The sequence below is a fragment of the Tachyglossus aculeatus genome, assembly GCF_015852505.1.
Source record: "Tachyglossus aculeatus isolate mTacAcu1 chromosome 12 unlocalized genomic scaffold, mTacAcu1.pri SUPER_6_unloc_1, whole genome shotgun sequence".
Classification (NCBI taxonomy): Eukaryota; Metazoa; Chordata; class Mammalia; order Monotremata; family Tachyglossidae; genus Tachyglossus; species Tachyglossus aculeatus.
Genome location: NW_024044828.1, coordinates 9,336,561 through 9,359,644, shown reverse-complemented (window position 1 = coordinate 9,359,644; position 23,084 = coordinate 9,336,561). Strand labels below are relative to the sequence as shown.

The 23,084-nt window shown below is 40.7% G+C and overlaps 1 non-coding gene across 1 annotated transcript; it reads left to right on the top strand.

Moving 5' to 3' along the window:
- Window positions 1-22,498: 22,498 nt before the first annotated feature.
- LOC119921184 lies at window positions 22,499-22,636 on the top strand. The gene has a single exon (XR_005448490.1). It is a non-coding gene; the product is annotated as a small nucleolar RNA SNORA7 (small nucleolar RNA).
- Window positions 22,637-23,084: the final 448 nt, after the last annotated feature.

The window sequence follows — 23,084 nt, the reverse complement described above, 5'->3', positions numbered from 1 at the left end:
TATGTGAAGTGATGTTCAGTTTTGCGTATTTTACCTACAGGGTTAAATTCAGCCACATTTCACAAGCTACTTGAGTTTAGGAGGTGGACCATGAAAAGAACAGAATTACCATCGTGTTGCACTGATTCAAATACCCATTTCTTAGGGGAAGAATAGAATTGAGTATTAAATGAATTAGGAAATGTCTCCTACTGAAAGTGATCTTCTTTGAGATTAAACCCCTCCACCCCCCACAAAACCAGCTTTGAATTGGAACTGTTTATTGTTTGCTAAGCCTCTGCTTAAAATGCCCAACCAAAGTATCATTGGAAAGAAAGAGAAACAGGGGTCTACCGGATTTACTGCTGTGGGTTTCAGATTTGCAACTTTCAGTAAGAGAGTTACAGGTGTCCAGAGGAAGGAAGAACAGAATTGAGTTTTAAGTCAATTAACAGACATCTCCTACTGAAAGTGATCTTTGAGATTCAAAAAACACCAAACCTAGCTTTGAATTGGAACTGTTTATTGTTTCCTAAGCCTCTGCTTAGAAAGTCCTAATCAAGATACACTGCAATGAAAGAGAAATAAGGCTCTCGCTGATTTACTGCTGTGGGTTTCAGGATGGAGAGATTTGCAATTTCCCGATAAGAAAGTTACAGGTCTCCAGAGGGGACAGCATGTATCATCCCACTCTAAAGATGGCATCTATGCTAAAGGATTTAGTGTCAGTCCAACATTCTTTTCAGCTACAATTTCCCCCAAACAGATTCCTCACCTTAGCCTCAGGCCAAACAACAGCCCATTAATATTCCTTGAGTAAATCTTGCTTCTTTAGCTCCTGAACTTAAATCAAATCTTCCCTGTGCTCTTTGGCTGAAAAGGATATACAGAAATATTCCCTTGATCCCCAAGATTTTCCTTCCTTTTGTTAAGTTTTCTTCTTTTCTGTTTAGCTATTTCTGCTTCTTACATAGACTCAAGCTTAATTCCTTGCCAGTTCATCAAACATGCTGAGTTCCACCTTTTTAAGGAACAACAGATGAGCCTTTTCTTAATGCAGAATGTCTTTGTAATAAAGATAAGCCCCAGAATGAGATGGCAGTTGAGAGCTTTTGGGGATAGGCACACCTGTGATTTTATGAATGTTTTGATAAATGTGGCTACTGACAATTGATTATACTTTAATCTGATTTTCCCCTAATAATCAATGTCCAAGGATGTAATGAAACATTAAATGAATGATATAAAGAAACACTCCAAGAAAACATGACATCTTGTTCCAACACTTTTCCCATGTCCTTATTCTGAGCAGCGTGGCTCAGGGGAAAGAGCCCGGGCTTTGGAGTCAGAGGTCATGGGTTCAAATTCCAGCTCCACCACTTGTCAGCTGTGTGACTTTGGGCAAGTCACTTAACTTCTCTGGGCCTCAGTTACCTCATCTGTAAAATGGGGATTAAGACTGTGAGCCTCCTGTGGGACAACCTGATCACCTTGTAACCTCCCCAGTGCTTAGAACAGTGCTTTGCACGTAGTAAACGCTTAATAAATGTCATTATTATTATTATTATTATTCTAGTCTGGAACTCCCTCCTCCTTCAGACCACATCAGACCACCACTCTCCCCACATTCAGTGCCTTATTAAGGCCACACTGATAGTCAATAAATCATATTTATTGATTGCTTAATGTGTGCAGAGTACTGAACTAAGCACTTGGGGGAGTACAATAAAATAAACACATTCCCTGCTTACAACAAGCTTACAGTATATAGGGGAAGATGGACATTAATATGAATAAATTATGAATCTGAACAAAAGTGCTGTGGGGCTGCGTTTAGGTGAATAAAGGGAGCAAGTCAGGGTGATGCTGAAGGAAGAGGGAGAAAAGGAAATGAAGGCTTAGCCAGGAAAGACCTCTTGAAGAACATGTGCCTTCAATAAGGCTTTGAAGGTGGGGAAAGTAATTGTTTGTCGGATATGAAGAGGGAGGGCGTTCAAGACCAGAGGCATGACGTGGGTGAGTGGTCAGTGGTGAGATAAACAAGATTGAGGTACCGTGAGTAGGTTGGCATTAGAGGAGCAAAGTGTGTGGGCTGGGTAGAAGTAAGAGAATAGCAAGCTGAGGCAGGAGGGAGCAAGGTGATTAAGTGCTTTAAAGCCGAGGCAAGGAGTTTCTGTTTGATGTGGAGATGAATGGGCAACCACTGAAAGGGGAAACTTGGACTGAACATTTTTGTAACAAAATGATTTATGCTGCAGAGTGAAGTATGGATTGGAGTGGGGAGAGACAGAAGGCAGGGAGGTCAGCTAGGAGGCTGATGCAGGAATCAAGGTGAGATAGGATGAATGCTTGGATTAATATGGTCACAGTTTGGATGGAGAGGAAAGGATTTTAATTATTTTGTGAAGGTTGAACTGACAGAATTTAGTGGTAGATTGAATATCTGGGTTGAAAGAGAGAGGAGTCAAGTAAAGTACCAATGTTATGGGCTTAAGATATGATATATATATATCATATATATATATGTAATTTTATTTATTGTATTGATGTCTGTTTATTTGTATTGCTGTCTGTCCCCCACCCACCCTCGGCCCTGACCCCAGACTGTGAGCTCGTTGTGGGCAGGAATTATCACTATTTATTGTTGCACTGTACTTTACCAAGCGCTCTGCACACACTAAGCACTCAATAAATATGGTTGAATGAATGAATAAAAGGAAGGATGGTGGTACTGTCTACATTTCCTCTACGAAGCCTTCTCCAATTAAGCCCTATTTTTACCCTTATCTTTTATCTGTATCACATTTTCCCAAGTGCTTAGCTCGATGGTCTTGCACATAGTATACACTCAATGACTGATTGACTGATGACTTCACTCTAAATTTACTCAGTGTTTATTACAGTGCACTGAAAAACATAGGCATTAAATACTCCTTTTTCTATGTCTAGGTACAGGGACTGTGTTTATTCTGCTTACCTTGCATCTACCTTAGTGCTTAATACAGTGCTTAGACCATGGTAAGCCCTTAAATAATACCACTATTATTATTAACAAGAAGCTATAGAAAGTGTTGAACAGGGAAAAGTTGCATTTAGAAACTCGTGTCCTTTAAAAATCTGTGTTGAATTAAGCTGCCACCGACAACCTATGCTATTCATTGAAAACATTTTTTTCACAGCTCTAACATAATGTGGTAACAATTGTTAAATTTTATTATGTATGTTACCTATTATCATGTAAAATGAGTTGATAACATTTACAAATGACAAAACTCTGCTCATATTGATTTCCATCTACCATAAAATATGTGACACTTTGCCTCCTAGTGTTGGAAAGGCCCAGGATTCTGACTGGGAACCTTATTAATTCAAACATTAAGAAAAAGACCAACAAAGATAATAGATAATACAATTTGGTCTGTTCCTCAGAATTTGCAGATTGGGCTTGTTAAATTAATGTTTGATATTCTTTTACTGAAAATGTGGCCTGTTGGCCACCTGAACCTCTTAATTGTAGTGTAGGAGTCAGATACTGATTACTTTTTGGGGCAGTGGCAGATTAACCTGGAAACCAGGAGTCGATCAAAGGTATTTATTAAGCATTTACTGCATGCAGAGATTGTACTAAGTGCCTGAAAGAGTACAATACAACAGAGTTGGTAGGCACATTCTCTGCCCACAAGGAGCTTGCAGCCCAGAGGAGGAGCTTACAATCTAGAGGGGTGCACATTAATAACATCATTTTCCAAACAGTCTTTGACCCCTTTATGGTAAAACTGTAATGAGTCATGATTGACAACCCATTGGTGGGAGGAAATTTGCCTACCACCAAGGACTTATTACCCACCACATGAATTCAATTCCAAATAAAAAGAAAAAAAATCACAGTTCTTCAATGACCCAATTTTACATTTTGTCAGTGGGAGTCATTAAACATTGTAAAATCTGAGCTACCATCACCTGGGATAGAGATATGCCTTTTCTTTTTTTTTCATTCAGCGTGTATTAGTGGACAGCAAGCAACATGTCCTAGTGGAAAGAGCATGAGCCTGAGAGTTAGAGGACCAGAGTTCTAATCCCAGCTACATAATTTGTCTGCTGTGTGACTTTGGGCAAGTGACTTAACTTCTCTGTGCCTCAGTTGTAAAATGGGGATTAAATCCTACTCCCACCTAGACTTTGAGCCCATTAAGGGATAGGGACTGTGTCCAAACTGATAACCTTGTATTTGCCCCAGTGCTTAGAAGAGTGCTTGGAACATAGTAAGTGCATAACAAATATAATTAGTATTACTATTTATATTCAAGTTTCTATTAAGCAGAGGTCTCTACTAGCAATAAACCTTCATTAAATTTCATATGAGACTCTTAAATATCAAGAGATGTCAAAGGATCTCAAAGCAAAACCTCAAAGACACTGTTCTAATATGTATTTATTGACAGATGGAACACCCCTCCAGAATTTTCCAAGTTACTCGGAAAACACACAAAAAAATGCTTAATGATATCATATTTCTTATAACAACTAGGATTAACAGGAAAGGAATTTGCTTTAAGATCTTCTAAAGATGTACCTGCCTGCATGATATTGTTTCATATAAGAAAGACACAAAAAGCATGTTTTTGCATGAGAATTAATTTTAAGTGTTGGTACAATTCCTGTTCACCTTCTTTCCCACCATTTTACAGTTTTGCTTTCAATTAATAGGATGCAATAAACATTTTGAAAAGCATGGAACATTTTTGTGGCTTTCATTGAGGCACACTTTAAAATATATAGCCCTAGAGTACTTCCTGCCGGATTGACCCATGATTCCCTTTAATGATTAAGAAATGTTGATCACATACTTGAAAAGTATGTTTATACATTTCAAATCATAATAAAACAACTTTTGTCAAGCACCTACTTTCAAACAAGATCACATGGAAATGAAATGTGAATTTTACACACACAGTCTGAAGCCAGAGGTTTATGTGCTGTTTTAGCCTGTGCTAAACCCATGACTTCGAAAATTTTAATTTATATTTTGGAACAGGAACCGAGCAGCTGGAAAAAGGGTATCAATACACTAAAATTTAACTGGGAATGAAAAACTCATATTTTGCTAAAGCAGATTACAAGAAGGTGGTTTGTTCAGTGAAAGAATATGAGAAGGTTATAGGAAGAGAGGTCATGAGTTGCTTCCATTAGTAGGGATACAGAAGGAGCCTGCATCAAGTTATGTGAAATGAAGAAATTCTGTTCTTTTCAGAAACAATGATCGAATAGTGGAGAAGAAATTGAAAGGTGCTTGTGAGTCTTACAGAGCCTGTTTGTTCCCAATGATATAAATGCCAAAAACTGATAAATGATATCACTTTTCAGTCAACATTTTCAGGTATTGGAGAACATGTGTAACTAGTGAATTATTTCAAAAGTATTTCCAGGTCTGCATTACTAGACTGTAAGCTTTATGAGGGCAAGTGGTCATGTCTACCAATTCTATGGAATTGTCCCTCCCAAGCACCTAGTACAGTTCTGTACATGTAAGGACTCAATAAATACCATTAATTGATGATTGATTATTACAAATCAGTGAGTGCAATTTTACCAGAAAACTGATTCCTCAAGACATGTAACTTTCTCCTTCCCCACTTAACACTGCTGGGGAGATGTTGAGACCGCATGACCCCACTCTCAATCATCAAGTTTCAGGTGCTCACAAAAACGGGGAGAAGGGAAGGACAAGATGGGCCCATTCCTTCTCACCCACAATCACTGGAGAGAAGCTTCCCCTACCATCTATCCTAATCTAGTAGCTGTTCTCATCTTTAAAGCCTTGGAAAGATCAAGACATTTTCATTCCCAGAGCAACTTTGCTTGAACAGTGGAAGTGCTCAAACACTTTCCCTGAAGAGCAGCAAGATTGTTCACCATTGGTGTTTTTGAGTTGTTGACTTTGAGCACTCTCATTCCTCTATGTGTCACTCTTCCCTCAATTGTGTCCTGTGGACCAGAGATCCTACAGGAAGGCCAGCAGATTAAATGCAACCTAAATAAGAGGTAAAGCCTGGTGCATAAAAGGCCTTGTGATAAAGATATAGTCAGAGGGCTCTTGTTCCTGCAAAAGCTGCCTCCAGGTGCCTTAGAATAGTCCATTAATGAAGAGGCTGCCAGGCTAGGATACTGTAAAAAGGAACTAAGGAATCTTTTTCACCTCCTTCAAGTGATCAAAGACATTGTCTTTAAGCATAAGGCAACAGTCAAATCTTGCAAAAAATGACCTCGAATTTTTTCTTAAACTTTATGTATAGCCTAGATTCAAGTTTGATATAAACACACTGGACAACAGATCTGTCTTGCAAAGTTTATTTGAAACTATTAAATCATTGAAATATGGGTCAGTCTTGAACCTTAACTCTCCTACAAAATTCCAAGCTTCAGTAACTTGGTGGTTACAAAACAAGTGACTGGTGCCAATAGACATTCACTAAATAACTTAGTCATAAATATAAACTTTTGTTAGCTCTAATAATGAGGCCAATTTTGTTAAGAGAACAGGTTTTCTCAAATCTATGGAATGCCTTTGTGAAACCTAAGCTTGTGTGGGGATATGGGTCTTTTCCTTCTCTCCCAAAGGAGAGAAGGTCGGCCCACCACCTATCAACTTCACAAAGGGCATATAATAATAATGATAATAACTGTAGTATTTAATTGCTATGTGCTAGGGAAGCAGCATGTCGTAGTTGACAGAGCACGGATCTGGAAGTCAGAAGATCTTGGGTTCTAATCCCAGCACTGCCACTTGTCTGCTATGTGACCTTGGGCAAGTCACTTCACTTCTCTGTGCTTCAGTTACCTCATTTGTAAAATAGGGATGGAAACTGTGAGCCCCAAGTGGGACAGGGACTGTGTCCAATTTGATTTGCTTATATACACCCCAGTGTTTAGTACAGTGCCTGGAACATAGTAAGCCCTTAACAAATACTATTATTAGTACTACTAAGTGCCAGGGTAGATACAATACAATCAGATCATACACAGCCCCTGTCCCACGTGGGGCAACAGTCTAAAGGGAGGGAGAACAAGTATTCAATCCCATTTTACAGGTGACATAACTGAGACATCTGTTTACTTGTTTTGTTTTGTTTTTGTCTGTCTGCCCCTTCTAGACTGTGAGCTTGTTGATGGGTAGGGACCGTCTCTATGTTGCCAATTAGTACTTCCCAAGCGCTTAGTACAGTGCTCTGCACGCAGTAAGCGCTCAATAAATATGATTGAATGAATGAATGAATGAGACGCAGAGAAGTTAAGTGACTGACTTGACCAAGGTGGCACAATAGGTAAGTGGCAGAGCCAGAATAAACATCCAGGTCCATGCTCTTTCCACTAGGCCATGCATAAAGCAGTAAAGTAGAATTTGATGCTTATATACTAACATTACCCTAAGGAGATGGTGATACTGATGATAAAATAATAATAATAGAGTCCAAGTCTGGTGATCCTTTTCCTTTACCACTGTTTAGCATTGTCCCGTCCTTTGGTGGGGTGGAAATAATTATCACCTTACCTCTGCATTGAGTTCAGGATGCTTTGCACTGTTAATAGGAACTCTGTGCTCAGATTATCTTGGCAGGAACATGGATAAAAAAAAATAGACACTTCCGTGTTTATCATAGCAACTCATTTTAATCTCTTTCAAAACTCAACAGAAAAATTGCCTAATGCAGGAGAGCTCAATCAATCAATCCATAAATCAATGTCATATTTACTGAGTGCCTACATGGTTCAGGTCACTATATGAGGCATTTGGGAAGGCATAATAGAATTTATTTACAAGGTATATTTTCCATTCCTCTTTCTGAACTTTTGGTATTTTGCATCTCCCTTGGTCTTTGAAGGTATTTCCATTTGCACTCACTGAGTTTGTTATCTCTCTTGGTTTATCTCTGAATTTCAAGGAATAATTTTACAAGATCCCATTCAATTTTTCTTTTCCTCTTAATATAATACCAAATATGTGTGAGTTCTTAACATATCACCATTACTTCCTCTTTGAGCTTCTTTTGCCTTCATTTCCTTTACATTCTCCAAACTCTCTGAGTTTCAACCTAACTTTTATTTTTTTCCAGTTTTAAAATGTAACTCTTTCATAGTCCAAGCAAGAAAGCCCTGATGAAAAAGGTCACTATACAATCTAGAGGAAAATAGTTGATTTCTGATTTTGTGACCCAAATCTGACCCTTTAATGACAGTTAGTGAGGTGGTGAGCAAGAGTTTGCTGTACATGTGTTAAAAGCATGAGTGTCCACTTGACATCTATAATTCTCTCTTGGAGTTGTTATTTATATGCGTGGCACTAACCCGGAACAGATTTTCGGAGTGAGTGTGGTAGTAAGTTACAATTCTGTCTTCAATTCTAGGAGTTTCATTTGAAACTATTATGAAGCCAGGTGGTTTTAGATAGCAATTAACTTGCCCTACCAGAGGCAGTTTACAATGGGGATGGCTTCTTCAATTCCCTTTAGATTTCCCTTTAACTGCCTCTCTTTACTATGTGTTGAACAAGGAAATGAATTCTGAATACATCATCAGCCAACTATACTATTAGTTATTGTTTATTAGTTCATTAACTTACAAAAGGTGAATCAAAGTTGGATGAGACTACTGAGTATCATAGTCACTTAGTAGTGATATAAATTTGTCCTTATAAAACATGATTTTCTCATTGATCTGTCTGAAGAGGCAAGATGTGTGCCTTTCAAATAAACAGTCAGGGAGCAAGCTGACTTTAGATCAAATTTTATCCTAGCTGAGAACTGCAGAAAGGGAGTGGCAGAGAGAATGCGGTAGGAAAAAATCCAACAAGGATTTGGATGCATCAACAGTAGTATGTTAGTAGTAGTAGTAACTGTGGTATCTGGTAAGCTCTTACTATGTTTCAAGTGCTGCGCTAAGCCCTGGAGTAGATGTCTTCAGATCAGACAAAAATCTATGTCCTACACAGTGCTCACAGTGTAGTTGGGAGGGAGAACAGGTATTTTACAGATGAGAAAATAGAGGCCAAGAAAAGTTAAGTTATTTGCCCAAGCTGTGGAGCCAGGAAGAGGACCCAGGAGACACCCCTATTAGGCCATGCTGTTAATCAGTAGTAGTAGTAGTATTTATTGAGCATTCACTACATGCAATATACCATAGCAAGCACTTGGGAACTACAAAACCATAAAGTGACATAATCCCTGCCCACGGGAACTTCCACTCTAATGGGAGAGATGGTTGCTGCCCTAGGGTTCTCTCTGGCCTGTCTGTGCTCCAGGGCTGGCAGGTATATATCAGTAGGGTATGTGGAAGCAGGAATACTGGGTTCCATTTTCAAAGCAGCCACCTGAAGTACCTCAAAAGGGAGAATGGTGATGACCAGCAAGAGTCTAGATGCAGGGAAGAAGCCAAGGAGGGAGGTGGGGGTTGAGGAAGTGGAGACTCTTTTACTGCTGTAGGGACTGGACAGATACACAGTTCTTATGAGATGCCACCTTCTCCAAAAGGCTTTCCCTGAATCACTTTTTCTTTCTAGATCATATTATCCCAACAGCCACCTCAGTATATATTTATTTATAGCTACCCATAGCCTGTTTGTTCAAATCAATTTGCACCTTGACTTTTTATTCACATAAATCTTTCTGCTCCTTTTTTTCCTCCTACCTGTATACTATTTTGGGTTAATCTCCATCATTAGATTATAAATCCTTGAGGACAGGGATTGTGTCTTACTTCTTTTGTAATAATTATCATAGTTGTGGTATTTGTTAAGTGTTTATTATGTGCCAAGTCTGTCAGTCATCTTATTTGAGCAGTGTGTGCAGGGCACTGTACTAAGCATTTGGGGGAGTACAATAAGAATGTAACTGTCACGTTCCCTGCCCACAACGAGGTTACAGTCTAGAGGAGGTTCTCTGTGCCCATGATGGTGAGCTTAACTCATGCTCTGACCCAACCAAGAGTGTTAGAAGCAGGAAGAGCACAGGGGACCAGGTTCCTTTTAACCTTTGTTCCAGCTCACTTCAAAGAAATGGGCATTAGTAGTTATTGTATTTATCAAAAATCCAATAGGTGCAATGCATAGTACAACAGAAGCAAGAGATATATATTCCCTGCTGACAAGGAGCTCACTAATGGGGATGGGGTAGAAGGGAAGGAGGAAGACACACAGACATTAAAAATATTGACAAATAGAAGGGTCAGAATGAATAATGTGATATAGTGAGGTGTGAAACTGAATATACATCTAAACCCACAACATTAGTGTTGTGGATAAATAAAAAGTGTTGGAGGTGGCTGTACAGTGATTCAGATTCATCCGGGAAGGAAGGATTTTTGGAGGTTTATAAACAGGGAAGATTGTGGTGTGGTGGGGGCAGGGAGACTAATGAGGGAAAGGGGTGGGGGTGGGCAACACAATAGTCTAGCCACAATCTGATTGTCCAGTGATAGCTGGGTCACGTACAAACATACACACAGGACATAAATACAAAGGAAATACATGGACACATACAAATACAGTTGCTATACATGTAGGGTCAAACAATTGGGGGCACATACACACACACAGATACTGACAGTAATAAAGAGTGAGAGATAGTTTCTGTACACAGAAACCGGAGCTCAGACAAGAGAAGACCTACACATAATGTGGTAGGAGGGCAAGTGAAAGACAGGGAAGACAAGAGAGAAGTTGAAACTGTAGACAAAAGATATGAAGGGGGAAAAAAGAGGAAGGGCTTTTGTGGTCTAATACCTTATATTTATACAGAAAACAAAGCTCTAACAAACTATTACATTAATCTTCATAAATTCATTGTAGGCAATGTGTCTATTGTTGTATTGTACTCTTCCAAGCACTTAGTACAGTTCTCTGCATACATTAAGTGCTTAAATGACTGAATGAATGATACATTCATAAACAATAGGCCAGGAAGTCCTGCCCTGCCTGAGATTTTCCAATTGAGTGCAAGTCAAATTCAACCGGAAGAAAGGCTGATTACCAATCACCCTTTATTGGATTGAAAGTCAGGCTGGCCAGACAGCTTCGATTGATTTATTCACTGATTACCACAGGGCCATTATAGCTGTTCAGATGCTTTGTCAAAATACCACAGTTTGCATACAATGAACAAGACATAAACATCTTGTTATAAGTAAAAATATGGTTGTTCCATTCAAGACCTCCAGGGAGTTGTTTTACCCAAATAAATTGTAGTTAAAAAACATTTAATATTGCCTTTATTTTGCTTGCAAGGAGCTGACAGGTAAATAATAATCCAACTGCCTTTCCAAGCAAAATCAGAAGTTTGGGCAAAAGGACAGTTAGTTCTGGACAATGGATACTACTTCAGGGAAATTTCAAGCTACAAGAAAGAGGTACAGTAACAGAAGGAAGCAAGTAATCCAGCAGAGGAAACACCTTCTTCATATTGGACTACTAGCCTTGTGCATACTAGATACAATGCAATCAGATCAGACACAGTTCCTGCCCAACATGGGTCTAACAGACTAAGAGGAGGGAGAACTGATATTTAATCCTCATTTAACAGTTGAAGAAACCAAGCCACCGAGAAGTAAAATGACTTGCCCAAGGTCACATAGGCAGGGGGCCGAGCAAGGATTAGAACCCAGGTTTCCCAGCTCCCAATACTGTGCTCTAATAATAACTGTGGTATTGGTTAAGTGCTTACTATGTGCCAGGCACTGTACTAAGTGCTGGGGTGGATATAAGTAAATCAGGTTGGACACAGTTCCTGTCCCACACAGGGCTCACAGTCTAAATCCACATTTTACAGACGAGGTAACTGAGCTACAGAGAAGTGAAGTGACTTGCCCAAGGCCACACAGCAGCCTTATATCAGAGCCGGAATTAGAACCCATGACCTTCTGGGTCCCAGGCCCATGCTCTATCCACTATGCCATACTGCTCCTCTACTACTAGTCCATGGACTCTCCCAGTTGCCTAGAACAGTGTTCTGGAAACAGTAGTTGTTCAATGAACACTATTGTTGGAAGGTCATGGGTTCTAATCCCAGCTCTGCCACTTGTCTGCTGTGTGACCTTGAGCATGTCACTTGACTTCTCTGTGCCTCAGTTACCTCATCTGTAAAATTCATTCAGTCATATTCATTGAGTGCTTCTGTGTGCAGAGCACTGTATTAAGTGCTTGGAAAGTACAGTTCAGCAATAAAGAGAGGCAATCCCTGCCCACAGTGTGCTGAAAATGGGGATAGAGACTGTGAACCTCATGTTGGGCAGGGACTGTGTCCAACACAATTTACTTGTATCCATCCCAGAGCTTATTACACTGTCTGGCAGCAATTACTATTATTATAGAATCTAAAACTCTCTAGAGCCACTCAGCAGAGAACCTCCACTGTATTGTGGAGATTCAGGAGGTAAAAATCCAAATGATACTGTCTTTGAGCCATCAATTTTCTGTTACCACCTTTAAATCTCTCCCTGGAGTGTCATTTCCAGATGTTATGCCCCTTCCTTTCTTGAGCTAAAGGCTAAAAGGTTCAAAACCAAAAGAATGATGAGTCTGTAAGGGGCAATTACCTATCCCTCCTTATGCATTTCTGTGGAGTCCTGTGTTAAGGTCTTGGGCATCTCTAGACAGATCAATGGATACACACCCTGTCAGGTTAACCACCCTGGAGCTAAACTCAGGCACTGGTGAGGATTAGCATCTGTTTGAAGTCATAATGAAGCCTTTCTTTCAATTAATCAAATGGTCACAAAGAATTCAAGCATCTCCCAAAGTGCTTATTTTGTTCTGAGTATATCAATCACCAGAAAGGAGCTGACACTTCAGTGGTTTCTATACTCACCTGCATATACATGCATACACACATACACACACACACTCACATACATGCATATTTACATGATTATTTACACACTCCCATAGGTGTATCTCACCGTTTGTGGCATCTTCTTCAAGTCCAAATGAATTAAGGTGCCCCTTGTCAGGAAGATTCAGTTGCAGGTGTGTGAGTGGTTGAAAAAAACAGTTATAAAACCCACAGCCTTGATCACACAAAGCACATGCAAAAAATGTCCTGCTTTTTTATGGTAGTGCTTACCAAGTGTTTTGCACTAGGGAGAATACTCTACAAATACTCTGTAACTATGAAATAAGATTTTTAATGTTTAAGAACTGCCACATTTAGAAACTGGCCCCTTTAAGAACTCAGCCTCTAATTGGTCTCAAAGAAAGAAATCCAAAGGGTCACTGATTAAAAGGGTGAAATCACTGCACAGAGCAGACTTCTGCAACTTGTTCAGATAATCTTTTCGGGGAAAAGGATGAACATAATCAACTTCTTCATGGAATCTTCGAAAAATGGCATTCCTTCTTTCCTGCAGCTGACTGCTCTCTCTGTAGCCTCTTCTACCACCTTAAATCAAGACATTAACTGGTAAAGAATTAGAATCCAAACCTTCTGGAAAAATGTTTTCATTCAAGCACGACAGAGAAGAATGTTCCATCACCTGCACATGGTTATCTGCCAAGAAAAGATGGGGTGTCTTTGCCAAAAAAAAGTCTCTTTGTTTACTTTGTAGGCAGCAGCGAAGACAGCCTCCTTGTACATTAGCCTGATGGATCGCTTCTGTTCTACAGAGGAATCAACACTGCCCTACTATTCAAGTACCTCCATCTTCTTTCAAAGGAATTGCTCACACCAGTGAGGGGAAGTAATAGTCAGACAATCTATTTATTTTGTTGATTTGTAATGACCTCCGATCACCTCATTTCTGGTTCGTGGCACAGGTTTCACTCATTACCAGGTCTGCACTTCTATAAAATGCTTTGACCCATAAACCAGGGAGCAGGTGGGTCACTTTAGATATCCAGATGGACCCTGGCTCTTCAGGGGGAAAGCTGTCAAGGAATTTGTTATATTGAACTCTCCCAAATGCTTAGTACTGTACTCTGCACACAGTAAGCACTCAGTGTATACAAGTGACTGAATGAATTTGGGAACCCGTTGTTGGGTAGGGACCGTCTCTATATGTTGCTGACATGTACATCCCAAATGCTTAGTACAGTGCTCTACACACAGTAAGTGCTCAATAAATATGATTGAATGAATGAATATCAGGGAAACATATTTACCCTGGTTCTGGTCTTGACTTTCCATGGAGACCTTCTGCCATTTGTAAAATGTCTCAGGAAAGCGAAGCTCTTTGGGGTTTTGCATAGGCACAAAAGAAATAAGAAAGGCTATAACATAAGTTTCAGTGCAGGAAATGTAGGCACATAAATGCATTTTCAATCAATCAGTGGCATTTATTGAGCTCTTACAGTGTCCAGAGCACAATAGTAAGTGCTTAAAAGAGTTCAGCACAACACACTTGGCAGGTGTGCCGCTGACCTCGATGAGCATTTTTAACTTAGAAGAAAGGACTAGCCAAAACAGAGTGTTGTCACCACTCCTCCATCTCCCCTCATTGACACTAAACTCGGTGTTGGGCTGGATCTTTGTGAGGTTTTTTTTTTTCCCCTCAATTTAAGTTTAATTCTGATAATTTTCCCTTGGAGCCAGTTTTTGGGGAGGTGGCAGTTCTATGGGGAAAATTCCTAGAGAAATTACTGCACTGTACCTACCTTCTCCAGATTGTAAACTCAATGTGGGCAGGGAACATGCCTATCAACTCTGTTACATTGTACTCATCCAAGTGTTTAGTACAGTCTCTGCTAACAGTAATCACTCATTAAATACAATTGATTGATTCTCTCCACTTCCATACCCTCTGTCCACCACTCCTGCAGATAATTTGTCACTGCCACCTCCTCCCCTTTCTACTCCTAGTATTTCCAAATGTCCCTGACAAAGGATTGTTGATCGCCATTTCCTGGGCAAAGATGAGTCCAAGGATCCTGGGAGAAATAATCAGCATTTGTGCTTGGTTCTGAACTCTGCAGCAACTGTGCCCTCAATAAATTATTTTGACTATCTGACATTCAGTGCAATAATAATGGCATTTATTAAGCACTGACTACATTCCAGGCACTGTGCTCAGTCCTGGGATAGATTAAAAATAAGTAGATTAGACACAGTTACTGTCACACATGAGATCATTATCACCATCAATGGCATTTATTAAGTGCTTACTGTGTGCAGAGCACTGAACTAAGCATCTGGGAGAATACAATACAGTAGAGTTGGTAGGCACATTCCCTGCCCACAGTGAGTTTACAATATAATAACAATAATAATAATAATAACTGTGGCTAAGTGCTTACTATGTACTAAGCAGTGTTTTAAGCACTGGGATAGATACAAGATAATTGAGTTGGCCACATTCTCTGTCCCACATAGGGTTCACAGCCTTAAACCTCATTTTACAAATAGTACAGAGGTACAGAAAGCTTAAGTGACTTGCCCAAGGTCACACAGAAGACAAATGGTGGAGCCAGATTTAGAACCCAGTTCCTTCTGACTCCCAGGCTCATGTTCTATCCATTAGGCCATGCTTCATCTCCAAAGGGATCAGTCTGGAGGGAAGGAGGCCAGGTACTTTACAGGTGAGGGAACTTAGACATGGAGAAGATAAATACATTTCAAGGGGAGCAGCAAAGACTAAAACCCAGGTCTCATGACACTCAAACCTACAATCCTTCCCCAGGTCACTGCTGGCAATGAAAGCAACAAGTAACATTAAACAGGGGCAGAAAATAGCATCCTTCTTTTCAATCAGCTGTCTTCACCTTGTCCTACTTTATCCCAGGTTCATCAGTGAGCATAAGAAAAGAAAAACAGATGAGGCTGGCTGGATATACGGTTTTATGGACACTTCTAGTGGTGCCATCAGAGAGATAGGACAGCACTGACTGAGAGTATTTTCTGCCAAAATCAAACAGAAATCTATTGCTACATGTGAATTAGTAGGGCATTAAAGGCATGTCAGTCTTTCTTTTGTTTCATCCAAATTGTAAAATATGGAGTTTCAAAAAATTCCAAAATGTGGGTCACATTAATAGCTGTCTCGATGCTGCTTTATGAGGCTGAATAAACTCAGTTAGGATCAGATCCCGGGTTTGGAGATCCAGTGTGTTTCAATGACTAGTAACGGCCCCTTTCCCCAGGGCACCTCAGACCAGATCCATCCAGATACCCTGGCCCAGGGATTCCAAACTGAGCTTTGAGGGGAATCAGGGGAATTCTTTAAGAAGGATTTTTGACATTTGAAAGACATTCTCCTGTCTGGTCCAATAATCTTGAAAACTATGCATCATTTAGACACACAATGAGGTTCAGCTCTGCCCCACCCCTGGCCCAGTTCCCCCTTGCCCTTAAGAGGGTATCTTGCCCACAATGGAGAACAGGGAAATAGTGCTGTAATTACGGAATTTTACTGGAAGGTTTAGCATATTTGTTGTGTGCTTTTGGTCTTAAAGATGTCTGAATGTACTTATTCTTTCAATGTCGGATGGAAAAACTTCACATTAGCAATTTTATGGGCAATTCTTACGGGTTCTGGCTCTGGTTTACAAGGGAGCTGGGCTTCCCTCCTCACTGTGCCTTATACTTAATCGAGCATCCTCCACTGTCACTTCTGGGCTTAAGTTTAAAGTGAAGTGGTGCAGTCTAGTGGAAAGAACACAGGACTAGGAGTCAAGAGAATTGGGTTAAAATTCCGACTCCACCATTTGTCTTTGCAAGTCACTTTTCTGTACTCATTTTCTTCATCTATAAAGGGGTTAAATACCAGTCTTCACTCCTACTTAGACTGTGAGTCCCATGTGGGACAGGGACTGTGTCTGACCTGAGTAACTTGATCTACCCTAATACTTAGAATGGTGCTTGACACATAGTAAGCACTTAGCAAATGCCATAAAACAATAACTCAAAAAGGAACTGGCCCTTCCTAGGTGAAAGACTTTGAATGCAATCAGATCAGGGTCAGATTCAGAGTGTAAGAAGCATAAATGATCATCTCAGAGCAGCACACAGACATGTCTTCAGATGCACTTAAGATGGCTGTTGCTTGGGGAATTCATGATGGCATCCAATTCATAGACATTATTAAGATGGCTGCCATGCAAGCATGCATAGAGTGCTGCCACCCTTTGACTTTAGACATACAAAACTACCATTTTTATTTCATTTTTCAGGGCTTCCTCCTCTCCGCTCATCATTCCTGCCTTAAAAAAAAGGCCTCTGGCACACTGTTTGGTTTTTAATGCTGTAAGATTTGGGTGAGGCAGATTAAATGGTCAGAGGCTAGGAAAGTGGGGAGCAAAAGCAGTGAAGAGAAGGGTTGCAGGAGAGAACAGAGGGCAGGAAGCAGAGGGAGTCTTGGCATCAGTGAGGCAGACAGGAGTGACAGTGAGTAGGGTGGGGATGCAGGGTGATTTAGTCCAGCCTCAGCCCCAGGCATGGGAGCCACACATAGAGTGGGTTTGAAGTCTAGTGGGGTTTCCAGCCCAAGATCTGTCCATCTGACCAGGACTAACTCTTGAGCCTCTGGGAGCTGCAGCTGCAGCCCTGCTAACTCAACCCTGAGGCTGGGCTCTGGGGCCCACTCAGGGAAGAGCCAGTGGCCAAGGGGACTCAGCACTGTGCTCTGAAAACTTGGGTAAGCAGACCACCCCTCTTCTCCAAGGTAAATCCAAGCTGGGCTCTCGGGGGCCCGGAACAGAGTGGCAGGGAGGGAGCATGACCCAGTGTCCCAGCACTGCCACCTTTTCCTGCCCTCTGTGTCCGTACTGGTCTGGCACCTGAATGAATCCATCCTCTCAGGGCTCATAGGGCAGCCAAGTGGCCCAGGGGATGTTCCCTGCTTTGCTGTGAGGATGACATAATGTGATGACATCATAGGGCATACGCCTCATGACATCAGTAGCTTACATGAGGGGAGGCCACCTGGGCTCTTGCCTCATTGCCCATTGTGGTCCCAGAGCCAGCCCTGAGATGGAATCCTCTCTTTGTTGGTTTCAATATTGTGCTGCTAAGACACAGAGCCTCATCTGCTAGGCTAGAGAGGTCCCTCACAAGTCAGCATGACTTTATGTCACCACACATCATGTCAGAAGGATGTTTCTTAGCTCTGCCATCTCTGTCATTGATCCGTTTGATTCCCTTGGACAAGACACTCATTCTCTCCTTGCCTCAGTTTCCTCATCTCCCTACCTCAGAGTAAGTCCCACTTGGGATTGAGCCCATTGTTGGATAGGGACTGTCTCTATATGTTGCTAACTTGTACTTCCCAAGCTCTTAGTACAGTGCTCTGCACACAGTAAGAGCTCAATAAATATGATTGAATGCATGAATGAATTGAGGGTGGGTCTAATCTGATTATCATCGATTTACCCTAACATATGCTATGGCACAGAGGATGGGCTTGATAAATACCCTTAACAGGTCTAAATATGTTTGCTAGTCTGACATCTGCTGAAAGAAGAGAAACCAACTGTCTGGCTAAAGGTCTTTTCACCTAAAGGGAGAAGATGAAGAGGATGCAGCCATCTGTGGCCAACAGGTCACGAAACATTCTCTACAACTTGGGCCAAATCTCCCTAAGCTGACATTGGTGAGATGCCAGTACAGTAGCAGGCCAGTACAGTAGAAGGCCAAAAGCTGATGAGACCCAGTCAAGGCCTTGGGCTAAGTAGCTGCATCTCACATATTCCTGCTTGAGTAAAGGAGAGCAGGCAAAGAAAGCAGCAGTGACCATAGACCTTTCAAGTAGAGCTTTGATATTCCTGCCAGCATCCCTTGCCCAGGGCTATTCAATATGTGTTGAAATAATAAAGTTGTGGCTTTGCTGGCCACTGGTTGGAACAAGAACCTATCCATCCTCATTTAAATACAGTACCGGCTACCGGCTTTCTCAAAACATTTCTATTACTTTCTCATGGGGCCAAGTGCAAAATACTTCGAGCTTAGACTTTGTATTGCTATTTCAACAGCTCTTCTTTGTTATTATTTCATTTCCATATAGCCCTTCTTATTTGGAAGGCTCAGAAATCAAGCAAAGAAGCCCATTTCAACAAAATTTATGTTTTGGATTAAGCAATTGCTCTATCCAAACCTTTCCCTCAGAATGTATTTTTATTAGTAAGAAGTATAACAAGTCTGGCTCTCCCTATCTGGTTTCTGACGGCCCGGTGAAGTTGTGGAGTTGTAGAAGGACGGTGGGGACCTCAGGTCTCTTTCAAAGGAAGGTCATCTACCATTTCTGTGGTAACTCTTTGCCATCTCTGTGGCAAAGAGACCCCCCCCCTTACCCCCTTTATGGGGCCTATATTCACTCTCACATTCCACCCTCCCAGCTCCACAGAACTTAGGTACATATCCGTAATTTATGTCTATCCATAATCCTTATGTCTATTACACCCTGTAGACTGTTAGCTTGTTGTAGGCAGGGAATATGCCTGTAATCACTCAATAAATATGATTGATTGATAGTTGGTAAGGCAGCAATAAAGCCTCTAAGTACACAGAATACTGGAGAATATTTAGAAGGACTAGTGAGATGGTGAAAAAAGTATTTCTTAGTTATTTCCCTGTTTTTCTTTCCCTTTCAATTATTTAATAATTATCATTATTTATATTTGTTAGGCACTTATTATGTGACAAGCACTGTACTAAACCCCTCGGTAGATGCAAGATAATCAGGTCAGACACAGCTCCTGTTCCTAGGGCTTACAGTGTACTGGGAAGGGAAAAGGTTTTTTTTAAGGTATTTGTTAAGCACTTACTATGTGTCAACACTGTTCTAAGCACTAGGGTAGATACAAGTTGATTAAGTTGGACACAGTCCCTACAGGCTTAATACAAATACAAAGAGGTTGTAGAAAATAGAGCTTTCTTCAACCATTCTGTTGCCATCTTCATTAAATGACACTCATTTTTAGCATAAATATCCTTAGTGGAAGGCTTTCCAGTACCAATATAAAAAGTGCTTTTTTTTATTTTGTGTGTCTGATCATCATTAGAAACATCTTCAGCAAGAGAATTTACCAAATAGTTACTTGGTGCTTGCCCTCAGCAAGTTTATATTCTAAGGGGGAGAGGTAAAGATTTATTACTAAACAAAATAGATTAAAAAGTAACAACACAGATGCAAATAATAATAATAATAATAATGGCATTTGTTATGTGCTTACTATGTGCAAAGCACTGTTCTAAGTGCTGGGGAGGGTACAAGGTGATCAGGTTGTGCCACGGGGGGCTCACGGTTTTAAGCCCCATTTTACAGGTGAGATAACAGGCACAGAAAAGTTAGGTGACGTGCCCAAAGTCACACAGCTGACAGTTGGTGGAGCTGGGATTTGACCTCTGACTCCAAAGCCCATGCTCTTTCCACTGAGCCACACTGATTCTTTGACAAAAACAAAAGGAAGCAGTCAAATGAATAATAAATTGGGAGATCTAGACCCAATGAGCATTTAGATGACTGATAGATTGGCATGACTAGGAAGGAGTTGGACTAGCCAAGGAATGGTCAGCTAAGTGAGGTTCCCTTGTATACCCTTTTGTCACATTCAGAAAAAGCATAGGGACTGGATGGACCCATGATTTATTGATTACTTTTTATGGTTTTTTTTTCCCCCGACGTTTCACACTAGATGGTACATTAATAAACAAGTATGTCCCAGTTCTCTTGCCCCAGTAATGGTCTTGTAGCAATGATTGAACAAAGCTGAAGAAATGCTTTTCCGTTCTGAAATATAGCATATTTGTAATGGGAAAAAAACAATAAAATGAGTCTTTCCTCCTTTAAAATCTAATATAAGACTACTAACATTTAACATAACAAAAAGGCATACTGCAACATTACATGTCTTTCATTCCAAAAGAATTTTTGTTCTAATTTTCTAAATTTCTTAATTTCATCCACATGGCTTTCAGTGGTCTTGAAAGTAAAACCAAACAACAGAGGACTGATCCAAAAGACATTTATCTGCCTAAAGAGTGTGCAATATGTCAGCCTTCCTTTAGAGAGTTCCAGGAGGTTTTGATCAGCTAGGGGATATAACATGTCTGAGCATCACTTGTTTATATTGTTGTATTAGCATAGAACAGCCTGACCTCAAGTCAAGGCTCAGTAAGGAGCAGCTCCAAGCTGGGGACAGATAGACCTAGACTAAACAGGCCAGGATATTGAAGGGAAGAACAGAACAAGCAGACATTGTGTGCCCTGCATTCAATTATCCAGGGCTACATGCTTCTACCACACTACTGAAGCAAACACAATGCACCATTTATAATACCTTCCCACAGAACTGTGGTCTCATTTGCTCTCTGGCAGACAACTTTCCCCATACCCATCAATGGGGAGTCGAATAAATGGTTTGTGACATTGGGTATGGGGAAGACTCCACCCCTGTTTGGTGGCAAAATTGTCCCCACATTTATCTTAGTTGCAAAATCTGTGGCTAACCTTGCCCATAAAAGGAAATTCAGGATAACTGCCTACCTAGGTGTTTTCTCAAGTTGAAAGTACACTGCCAATTAATCGTCATGCATGAGATCAGTCTGTGGGGTTAACAATGAGACGACTACACTCAGTCAAGACTGGTATCAGCTTCTCCTTGAGCCTCGTTGGATTGGTGTAGTGGATAGAGCATGGCCTGAGAGCCAGAAGGTCATGCGTTTTAATCCCCACTACTCCATTTGTCTACTGTGTGGCCTTGGGCAAATCACTCCACTTCTCTGTGCTGCAGTTACCTCATCTGTAAAATGGGGATTAAGACTGTGAGCCCCACGTGGGACAGGGACGATGTCCAACCCAGTTTGCTTTTATCTACTGCAATGCTTGATACATTGTCTGGAACATAATAAGTACTTAACAAATACTATTATTATTATTATTATTATTATTATTATTATTATTAAAGATGTGTCTGTGGGATTAAAGAATGAAAATACAAAAAAATCCTAAATCCCAAAATATCATGCCAGTCAGACAAATCCCCTAATGATCTATCCAAAGACTTAGTTATTTGATGGTTTCAAGGACATAAGTGGAGTCCATAATGGAGATCTGTTGTATGTCCTTGGGCAAGTCACTTAACTTCTTTATGCCTCTCTTTCCTCATCTTCAAAATGATCATTCAATGCCTGTTTGTGTTTTGGTTTTTTTCCCCAGTGGTATTCACTAAATGTTTACTATGTGCCAAGCACTGTACTTAACACTGGAATAGATACAAGCTAATCAGGTTGGACACAGTCCATGTCCCATTTGGGGCTTGCAATCTTATCCCCATTTTACAGATGAGCTAATTGAAGGAAAAGAGAAGTTAAGTGACTTGCCCACCATTACATAGCAGGTACTTGGCTGAACAGGGACTAGAATACAGGACTGAGATCTTTCCATTAGGCCAAACTGCAGCTTTGTTCTTTCTCCCACTCATATTCAGACTCAAGTAGGAACAGGACTGGGTCCAATATGATTATCTTGTATCTACCCCAGCGTTTAGTACAGGTCTTAGCACAATTTAACAGCACAATTATTATTATCTTGGAGTATAACATGGAAGGCTCTCTCAGGGTCACACCTGGAGAATTTCCAGTACTCTACCAGTCTTGGTTATGGGAGGCACAGTCAAGCAGAGGCATACCCATTCCATTCCTAGCTTAGGCAATGGTTAGCAAGTGGAAGATAATCTGCTACAAGCCAAAACTCACTTGTGCTGGGCAGCAGTGGCTTGGGAGAGAGTCAAGGGCAGAGACACAAGTTTACTGCACAGTGGGAGGCAATGGTAAACCACTTCCATATTTTTACCAAGAAAATTATGTATACGCTACCAGAACGATTGCAGATGGAGGTGGGGCATTCTGGGAGAGATGTGTCCAGGCGTGACTATGGGTCACATATGACTCAACAACATAAAACAAGACAACTTGGAAAGTGGTAGAGGTGACCCACCATTTGGACAATCCTTGGAAAGTTTTTATTAAAAAACAAGACTCCCATAGGCTGTTCAGATTAAAAAACAGTGTAATTTTATATCCCATTACCTTTATTGTTCAATTTACCACTTCTTGTTCACACTGTTCTCTCAGCTCATTCAAAGTTCATTGATATTTATACTGGATGAAAACTTGAACTGCATACTTCCTTTA